Source organism: Myotis daubentonii, chromosome X (genome assembly GCF_963259705.1).
Source record: "Myotis daubentonii chromosome X, mMyoDau2.1, whole genome shotgun sequence".
Lineage (NCBI taxonomy): Eukaryota > Metazoa > Chordata > Mammalia > Chiroptera > Vespertilionidae > Myotis > Myotis daubentonii.
The window spans coordinates 9,988,079-9,998,202 of record NC_081861.1 but is presented as its reverse complement, the minus strand read 5'-3'; the positions used below and the strand labels follow the sequence as shown (position 1 = coordinate 9,998,202).

The 10,124-nt window shown below is 53.8% G+C and overlaps 1 long non-coding RNA gene across 1 annotated transcript; it reads left to right on the top strand.

Moving 5' to 3' along the window:
- The first annotated feature begins 1,270 nt into the window (after nucleotides 1-1,270).
- LOC132224082 (uncharacterized) lies at nucleotides 1,271-3,163 on the top strand. The gene is made up of 3 exons (XR_009450592.1): nucleotides 1,271-1,357; nucleotides 1,867-1,999; nucleotides 3,000-3,163. It is a non-coding gene; the product is annotated as an uncharacterized LOC132224082 (long non-coding RNA).
- The last annotated feature ends 6,961 nt before the right edge of the window (nucleotides 3,164-10,124 follow it).

Here is a 10,124-nt window from a genome sequence, read left to right as displayed (position 1 = left end):
AGCGTTGAGAGTAAGGAAGAGCCAATACAAACAATTGGGCCCCAGAATAAAGTGGCAACTTCTGTAAGGAAGCCATGCCCCAGGGAAGGAACTACTGCCTGGGAAGGGACCCTAGGTTAGCCTAGGTCCCCTTTTCCAGCGTGGGCTCAATGTAAAAGCATGGGGGAGACGCCATCTGGGACAGCTGGTCAAGACAGAACAGGATATAATCTCGGATTGCAAAAGGGTCTTCGCCAGTCAGCCGGCTAAATGAGGAAAAAAAGAAAAGCCGGTTAAATGTGGTAGCTCCGCACCGAGCTCTCTGTGCCCACTCAGGGGGTGCCAGGCCCAGGACAGCGGGGGTACATCTTGGGGACCAACCCTGGCCACCTGCCACCACTCCCCACACGGCCCTGTTTGGAACTCACACAGTTAGTTGGGTGTCAGACACCGTGACCTCCTTCACACCCGGCCCTTCCTGTCTTCGGACGTGTGGCATCAGCAACCGGCTGGCTATCTCTGCCTCCATGGGCGACGGGAAAGGCACCATGAGGTAGCTGGTGGAGACTCAGTTAAGGTGCCATCCAATACCCACTTTCGCTTTCTCCTCAGGCCACTTCCGCCCGTCTGAACCCCTTCCTGGTGTCTGAGGTGGCCTCCTCCACCATCTCATCTGGCCCATCCCTCCAGTCACCCCGGCCGGCGTCCCCTCTCCCGTCCTCACACAGTACCCCGGGGCTGACCTCCCCTTCCCCCCACCCCCGTCCCATTGCCTCGCCCGGCCGCTCCTCAAATAGGATACAACTGGAGCAGATGTCTTCCTGTGGCCCCATCCTGTCCACCCGGGTCCGTCCAGTCATCTGCGACCACCCCGGCAGCGAGAATTGCCAGCGCCACCTGCGTCACTAGATTGTCCTCAGCACCGGCCTCCCCGCGGCTGCCTCTCTCGGGGCCCTCGTGGCCTCCAGGGCCATCTTGGTTACCAGGGTCGCCCGAGCTGGCCTGGCCTTCGCCATCTTCGGCCGCACCGCCTGCGCCTCCCTCCTCACCCTGCATGGTCCCCGCCTGGTGAAGGCCGAGAGCCCGCGACACCCACTCCGAGGCAAGGCCGCTCCCTCAGAAGCCCCGCCCCCTGGCGAGGACATCACTCAAAGGACCCTGAGCGCCTGCGCATGCGCAAGCAGGTCCTGCGCCACCCCCCCCCCCCCCCAAGCCGTCCAGGGAGGCCTCTGGCCACGTGGCTGTGACTGTTTCCCGCCCAGCCTGCCCTGCCCCCAAGCTTGTGGGCGAGCCTCAAAGCCTGTGCCAAGGCCAGCCTGGCCGACCTCACAGGTGACCAGCTTGCTGACCGCCGGTCCCCTGTCATCGAGTTCTGGGAGTAAGTCAGGTGCCTCTGGACCAGGCCCAGCCCGGGCCTCGCTCTGGGCTCCGCACGCCGAGTCTGCGTGGGTTGGGTGGGTTGGGTGGGACCCAGCCCGGGGGGGATTCCCGGCAGGAGTCACTCCTGGGCCCTGCCTGCCCCCGGGGGACCCCCAGGCCAGTGCCTGGGGGAGCCGGGAGGGATGGGCCTGGTTTTTTCAGCACCGTTTCTCACTCCGGGTGCTGTTGCTCCGCGGTGCCTGACAAGGGGAAGGGGAACGGCCGCTCTGAGTGCTAGGGTAGCCACTAGCCCCGCCGCGCCGTCCAGGGGCTCCCGGGCTCCAGGCACACACACTGCGTGGCCTCCAGGGACAGGCTTGGGCCCGGGCCCGGGCCTGGGCCTCGCCCAGGTGCTCAGGAGGGACCAGCTGGACACCGGGGCTGCAGGAGCGGGAGCACCAGCCCTGGGACAGCTCCCGGCCGCTCTGCCCTCTGCTCACACGGCCCTCGCGGGCCCGCCCTCCCCAGGAACAAAGTCTTGCGGATCTCCAGGGGACTGGAGGTGCCAGGTGCCCTCAACTGGGAGGTGACCCTGTGTCTGCTGGCCTGCTGGGTGCTGGTCTACTTCTGTGTCTGGAAGGGGGTCAAGTCGACAGGAAAGGTACAGCTGGAGGCGGGCAGGGCTGGGGGTGATGGCAGGGCTGGGGGGCAACACTGCCTGGGCGGGGGGGAGTCTCTGCCAGGAACCACTGTTGCAACAGGTGACCGGGCCAGGGCCTAGGCCTGGGAGGGGGCAGGTACTTCCATCCAGGCCAGGCGATCCCCACCCCATGGCTGGGCAGTCCTCCCTCCCCTCCAAATCCAGGTCTAGCAGCCTTCTCCCTTGAGGGGGAGAAGCCCAGGCAGCAGCTGCCCGTCCCCTGCGTGGGGCATCCCCGGCCCCTCCCTCCTTCCTCGTTCCTCTCTGTTCCTCACTCAACACCTGAGTCTGTTTGGACAGTCTGGGTGGGTGGACCTGCTGTATGGCCGTCTTGCCTGCCTGTCTGGCCCAGGGTCGCGTCTAGACACGTGCCTTCCCCAGAAGCTCGCTGTCAGGTTCGGGAGACAAATGTGCGAACAGGCGCACAATAAGACAGCGTGCCGAGGGCTGTGGGACACGGCCAGGTCCCTGGAGGGCTGGCTCGTTCCCCAGCAGGGTCTGAAGAGCAGCCGCTTCCCGAGCTGGCGGTCCCACTTGGATGGAAGGCGGAGGCTTTTGCCGTCCATCTCACCCTTGTCCGTCTCTGGCTGCTGGCCCACTTCTAATCCCAGCTACCGAGGACCCCGCCTCTCTGCAGAGGATGACCTGGACCTGCCTCCAGGCCGCTGTCCCACTCTCTGCCCGGGGAGGGCCCCGCCTCTCCCCTCCCTCTGCAGCCGACCTGCGCTTGCCATGGGGCTGCTAACGCCCAGCCAAGCACCTGCCTTCCTTTGGAAGGAGCCATGGCTCTGGGGAGTCTAAGGGGGAGGGGGGCTGCTGGCTGGCTCATTCCTTACCTCTGAACGCACTGTCCAGTGGGGGGGGGGGGACCGTGGCCTGCCCTGCTCAGGCTGCTCAGGCCGGGGGCCTCTGAGGGGGAGGTGGGTGCCGCTGGGCCCCTCTGAACAGCATGGCCCCCCAGATCGTGTACTTCACCGCTACGTTCCCCTACGTGGTCCTTGTGGTGCTGCTGGTACGCGGAGTGCTGCTGCCTGGCGCCTTGGATGGCATCATCTACTATCTCAAGCCTGACTGGTCGAAGCTGGGGTCCCCTCAGGTGAGGCGGAGGTAGTGGGAGGGAGACCAGGGGGCCAGCCCAACAGGGCCCCTCACACCTACTCTGCCCTGGCCCGTGTCTAGCTATGGATAGATGCTTCCTCACAGCATGATGGCTGGGTTCCCAGGGTACTTAGCCCTAGAGCAGCCGTGGACAAACTACGGCCCACGGGCCGGATCCGGCCCGTTCGGCTGTTCTCTCCGGCCCGCGGAGCCGAAAGAGCGGAGGGTTCTCTTGCTCTCCCCTCCGCTCCTTCACCAGCAGCAGTGTTAACATGTATTAGTTCACACAAACACTCCATCCATGCTTTTGTTCCGGCCCTCCGGTCCAGTTTAAGAACCCATTGTGGCCCTCGAGTCAAAAAGTGTGCCCACCCCTGCCCTAGAGAGAGAGCCGGCAGAAGCTGTATCTCCTGTATGGCCCAGGCTCAGACATCATGGTGTACGCCCTGCTGTGCTCTATTGCAAGGCAGTCACTGTCCAGCCCTCCCCGCGTTCTGGAGGAGTAGACATAGACTCCACCTCCTAGTGGGGAATGGCCAGATTCTGGAAGAGCAAGTGGGGCAGCAGGCATCTTTGTGACGATTGTTCCAGAATGCAATGTACCCAGTTGGGTTCACTATTAGGCTGAGACCAGTGTACCACAGAACCAGCTCAAACTGGACCTATCCTGTGTCTAACAAGAACCAAAGTTTAAACTTTGGATACACCACTTAAGAGTAACACTTTCACCTGGCCAGCGTGGCTCAGGGGTTGAGCATTGTCCCATGAACCAGGAGGTCACAGTTCAATTCCCGATCAGGGCACATGCCCGGGTTGTGGGCTCGATTCACAGTGTGGGGCGTGCAGGAGGCAGCCGATCAATGATTCTCATCATTGATGGATGTCTGTCTGTCTGTCTGTCTGTCTCTCTCTCTCTCTCTCCCCCCCTTCTTCTCTGAAATCAATAAAAACGTATTTTTAAAAAAGAGTAATACCTGTGAACCCTTAACTGCTTCCCCCACACAGAACCAAAGGACTCGGATGTGCCCAGAACCGGAACCTTTCAGAGGTGAAGGGCCCTGGATCGGGAAGACAGACTTGAGCCTTGCTTTCTGCCTCTTCGCTGGTTGACCTCACAGCAAAACCCTTTTCCCTTTCTCAGAAGCTGGTGCCATATTGGCTTCTATGTGTGTGGGGCCGTGAGCCCTTGCTCCATGACACCAGGAGAGTGGGGGAAGCAGGACCAGAAGGGGAGGAGTCCAAGGGAGGGGGCAATCTCTGAGGGAGGAGAAATCCTGCCAAATCCCACGGGAGCTCTGGAGGGCAAGTCCTACTTAGACTTTGTCACAACCTGAGGCAAAAAGGAGCTGGGCTTGTGGAATATTGTCCCTCTCAGAGGGAAGGGCAGGGACAGGCCATGCCGAGGCACTGCCCGCCCTCTGCTTTTGCAGGGAAAGCAGCTCCAGTCCCTGCCCAAGGGGCGTTTCTCTAAGAGGTAGAGTCCCAGGCGTGGGTTGTTGGAAGCAAAATCACGTTGAAGCCAGAAAGGGACACATCACAAAGTGAGAGGTCCTAGCCCGGCTGGTGTGGCTCAATGGTTGAGCACCCACCTATAAACCAGGTCACAGTTCGATACCAGGTCAGGGCACATGCCCAGGTTGTGGGCTTGATTCCCAGTAGGGGGTGTGCAGGAGGCAGCCGATCCATGGTTCTTTCTCATCACTGATGTTTCTCTCTCCCTCTCCATTCCTCTCAGAAGTCAATAAAAATATATATTTAAAAAGGTAAGAGGTCTTCGAGGATTTGGACGGAGCACCAGCAGTGCCCTCACATCCTGCCAGCACACAAGCTTCCCAGGAAAAGCGATCTTTTTCACTCACTCGGCGTCCACAGCGCCTACAAGAGTACAAGTGACATAGCAGGTGGTCCCTGGGTATTTGTTGAATTAAATGGAATTATCAAAGGAAAGAAGTATTTCCTTTATTGCTTGTTTTGTTTTGTTCTTTGTCCCTTGCTGCTAAAGGTCTTTCACGCCCAAGACAATGAAAAGTTTTCCTGCAGTTTTTTTCTGATTTTTTTTTTTTTTTTTTTTTTTTTAGAGAGGAAGGGAGAGAGAAACATTGATCAGTTAGCTGCCTCCCCAATGCACCCCAATGGGGGATCGAACCCGAAACCTAGCTATGTGCCCTGACCGGGAAGTGTTTGGTCTAATATGGTTTATGGTTATGTTTTCTTACATTAATTTTAATCCCCTTAGAGCCCTTTTCCCCTTAATGCTAACTGGTTTGTTGACGTATAATTTGCATGCAGTGAAGTGTACAAATATTAAATTTATGGACTGATAAATTTTTACATATGTATATGCCCATATAACCAGAATCCAGATTAAGGTACAAAATATTTCCATCATTCCAGAAAGTTCTCTCAGGCCCCTTTCCAATCAGTAATTTCCCCCATAGAGGTAACCACTATTCTGACTTCTTATCACCATAGAATATGAAAATGAATTAAAAGTCTCAAATTGAAGAACAAAATCATTGAAATCATGTAAAATTTCAAGACAAACATAAAACAACTAGAGGCCCGGTGCACAAAAATTTGTGCACTGGAGGGGGTATCTCAGCCCAGCCTGCTCCATCTCACAGTCTGGGAGCCCTCAGGGGATGTCCTTAGGAAGCGGGCCTAACCCACAGTCTGCCCTCCCTCTGCAGGAGGCAGCTGGGTTGATCAGGGGAAGGTGCTGCACCCATCACCCTGCTGCTGCTGCCATTGCTGGCTATGGTAGCTGCAAGGCCTGAACCCTGGGCCTTGCAGCTGCCAGGGATCACGGCTGCCTGAGCCCTGGGCCTCACAGCTGCTGGGGTTCATGGCTGCCTGAGCCCCCAGCTGCCTGATCCCATGGCTACTGTGAGCCCCAGGCCTCGCAGCCACCAGGGATCATGGTGGCCTGAGCACTGGGCCTCACAGCTGCCTGAGCCCATGGCCTCGCAGCCACTGGTGCTCATGGCTGCCTGAGCTCTAGGTCTCGCAGCCACCATAGATCACAGCTGCCTGAGCCCTGGGCCTTGCAGCCACTGGGCCTCGCAGCTGCCTGAGCCCCAGGCCTCGCAGCTACTGTGGCTTTGTCCAGAAGACATCTGCCCTAATTAGCATATTACCCTTTTATTAGTATAGATTAGGTTGTTCTTTTACATGAAGCCAAACACTAAAACTCATTAAAATAGAGGTTTCTACCATGAAACATAGATCAAAACAAGTGGCGGATAAATGCAAAATGGGTCTGATAAAGCTGAGGGGGTATGTCAAAGTGACTGTCCTTCCACACTGCAGTCCACCTGGAATTGCTATTTGTGCATGGCAGCACCATGCAGTCAAGGTTCATTATTGTCTGCGTGGACTTCCACCCAAAGACCCAGGCCCCTTCATTGGAAAGGCCTTCATTTCCCCGAGGCTCTTCAGCCTTCCCTCTGTCATGAACGAAGTGTCTGTGCATGTGAGGGTCTTCATCTCAGCTTTGCTTTCTCTCCCATTGGTCCAGCCTGCACCAACGCCACACTCTGTTGCAGAAAACATAAACTAGATTTCTAAAACAAATGGCACAATTAAAAGAAGGAAATAACAATAAATGCAATTGAAGCCTGGCTGGCATGGCACAGTGGTTGAGCGTCAATCTACGAACCAGGAGGTCACGGTTTGATTCCTGGTCAGGGCACATGCCTCTGTCCCCAGTAGAAGGGCGTGCAGGAGGCAGCCGATCAATGATTCTCTCATCATTGATGTTTCTATCTCTCTTCCTCTCCCTTCCTCTCTGAAATCAAAATATATATATACACATATATATGTATATACATACATACTAAAGGCCTGATGCACAGAATTTGTGCAAGAGTAGGCCTTCCTTCCCCCGGCTGCTGGTACCGGCTTCCTTCCAGCACCCAGGACCTAGGCTTCCCTCGCAGCCCTGGCTTCATCCAGAAGGTTGTCCGGAAGGATGTCCGGCCTAATTAGCATATTATGCTTTTATTAATATATATAATGCAATTGAAGCTCAAACAAAATAAGGAAGCAGGAAGCTGTAAACTTAAGGGTGTCTGATAGAGTAAAAGGACCAGGGTATAAGGGGCCTGAGGTTCAAAGACCTTTAGGTTGTTTCACAGCCTGCTTTTCAGGTCAGCCTTGTGGGCCAACCTGCTCTTCTTTGGCTCAAGAGCTTGGTCTGAAATGTGTCGGGTAAAAGCATTCTGGGTGGTTGGTCTCATACTTCACCAAGGTGAGCAATTACATGAGGCTTCTCTTCCTTCCTCTCAGCCAGGATTTCCTGGGCCTGAGCCCCCACTACTCTGGTTGTCCCGGCCTTGCTTCATGCCCTAGAGATGCCGCTGAGCCAGCAGCACCCAGAGCTTCTTGGAGAAAAGCAAGGTGGTGGCACGAGACTCCTGCTGGGGAGAGGAAGGCCAAGGGCTGTTGCCTTTTAACATCACTAATGTGGGAGGCCATGTTACACGTGGTATCCGGGAAGGCCCTTGACTTTGCCAGTTACATTTTCTTGTTTTTATATTTTATTTTTCTTAAATTTACAATTGTTTTTTATCTTTTAATATATATTTTTATCGATTTCAGAGAGGAATGGAGAGGGAGAGATAGAAACATCAATGATGAGAGAGAATGAGTGAGATCATGTGGCATTTTTCTTTCTCTGACTGGCTTATTTCACTTAGCATAATGCTCTCCAGTTCCATCCATGCTGTTGCAAATGGTAAGAATTCCTTCTTTTATAGCAGTGTAGTATTCCATTGTGTAGATGTACCACAGTTTTCTAATCCACTCATCTGCTGATGGGCATTTAGGCTGATTCCAAATCTTCGCTATTGTAAATTGTGCTGCTATGAACATAGGGGTGCACATATCTTTTCTGATTGGTGTTTCTGGTTTCTTGAGATATAGTCCTAGAAGTGGAATTACTGGGTCAAATGGTAGCTCCATTTTTAACTTTTTGAGGAAAGGCCATACTTTTTTCCACAGTGGCTGCACCAGTCTGCATTCGCACCAGCAATGGAGGAGGGTTCCTTTTTCTCTGCATCCTAATTTATCTTTATTGTTGAAAGTATCACACATGTTCCATTCCCCCCTCTTAACTCCCTTCATCCCACACCCACCCTTTATTGCCAATTATCGAAGCTTGTGTCTGATGAAGAAAGATGTCAAGATATGGTTTGGCTGAGCCCAGCCACACAGCTCAGTGATTGAGCATCGACCTATGCACCAGGTCTCAGTTCAATTCCCATTCAGGGCACAGGCTCTGGCTGCGGGCTCCATGCCCAGGGTGGGTCGTGCAGGAGGCAGCTGATCAATGATTCTCATCATTGGTGTTTCTATCTCTCTCCCTTCCTCTCTGAAATCAATAAAAAGAAATTTTTTTAAAAAGAAATATGGTTTGGCTGAGCAGAAGCAGTACTCATTACAGCCACCTGCTCAACTGCTTGAAGTGAAATAGCGTGGATGTCGGTCATTCCACATGAGTCCGTTGTCTGTTGCAATTGAAAACAGCAATGAAGTCTATTTTCACATACTCAGCTTTCAAAACACGTTCTATGTTTATACTGAATGCCATCACTATAAACAAATAGGGAACTTAAGTCATGATTCCTCCTTTCAAAACTTTTATTAATGCCAGAAATGAAATAGTAAAAACACAATGAATTTTTTAACATCAGTATAATTGTGGGTACAAAGATGGTATGAATGGGGGCTGAGGGGGCCTTGAGAAGAGAAAGCGGGCCTGTGGGGAGTCTTCAGTCTCAAGTCAGACCTGAAGGCGTCGATTTGGTTGATCCTTGCTCCACAGACTGACTCCCACAGCCTCACTCCATGCCTTTGTAGCGGGCTGTGTGCTGGGCCTCAGGGCTCGTCCCTCCTCAAGAAAAACTTATCTGCCCAAGTTCTTAGGGACTTGTAGGCTTGAGACACTTCACAACTCCCGATCCGGAGGAATTTCCTAACAAAACAAGATGGAAGGAAACAAGCAAACAAGGAACTGCGGGAAACAGTGTGGGATTAATTGCTGCACTATCCCCTTCCGGTGATTCCCAAGTCTTCTAGAAGGAGCACCCTGCACAGTGTACAGGCGTGCCGTGTGCACTTGACTTGGAATGGAATCTGGGATGATTTCTGTGGGGGGAAAAAATTCTCAGAGGTCACAGTTTGATTCCTGGTCAGGGCACATGCCTGGGTTGTGGGCTCAATTCCCCAGTAGGGGGGCGTGCAGGAGGCAGCCGGTCAGTGATGCTCTCTCATCACTGATGTTTCTATTTCTCTCTCCCTCTCAAGTCCGTTCTGAAATCAAAAATATAAAAATTAGCCTGCTGTATTGGTTAAATGTTTAACTCAGCCCTAATGCCTTGGCAGGGCCAGACCAAATGATTTGGTGGGCCTTATATGGCCCGCAGGCCAGACGTTCCCCACCCCTGGTCTATGGGAACTGGCAATCAGCAGGCCTGGGTTCTTGCCTGAAGCTCTGTGCCTCTTTGCAAGACACAGAGAAGAAGGCGGCTCTTTACAGGCCTCAGCCTCCCTGTGTGATGAGCTGGCCACAGGGTGAGAGGAGCCCTGTTGTTGCTCTGTCTGGGCTAAGGACTCAACTCAGTTAACGAACGCGGCAGACCCAGGTGGTGTGGCTCAGTGGTTGAGTGCTGACCTATGAACCAGGAGACCATGGTTCCATTCCCAGTCAGGGCACATGCCCAGGTTGCAGGCTTGATTCCCAGTGTGGAGTGTGCAGGAAGCAGCAGATGGATGATTTTCATCATTGATGTTCCTATCTCTCTCTCTCTCTCCCTTCCTCTCTGAAATCAATACCAAAGTTTAAAAAAAGAGAGAGAGAGAACTCAGCACTTCTCCCCACCTTGCTCCGGGAAGAAAATGATGTTACCAGATCCTGCTGCTTTTTACATCAAAATTACTTCTTTTATAATCTAAAAACACACACAAGACTTTGGCATTTACTTACCGG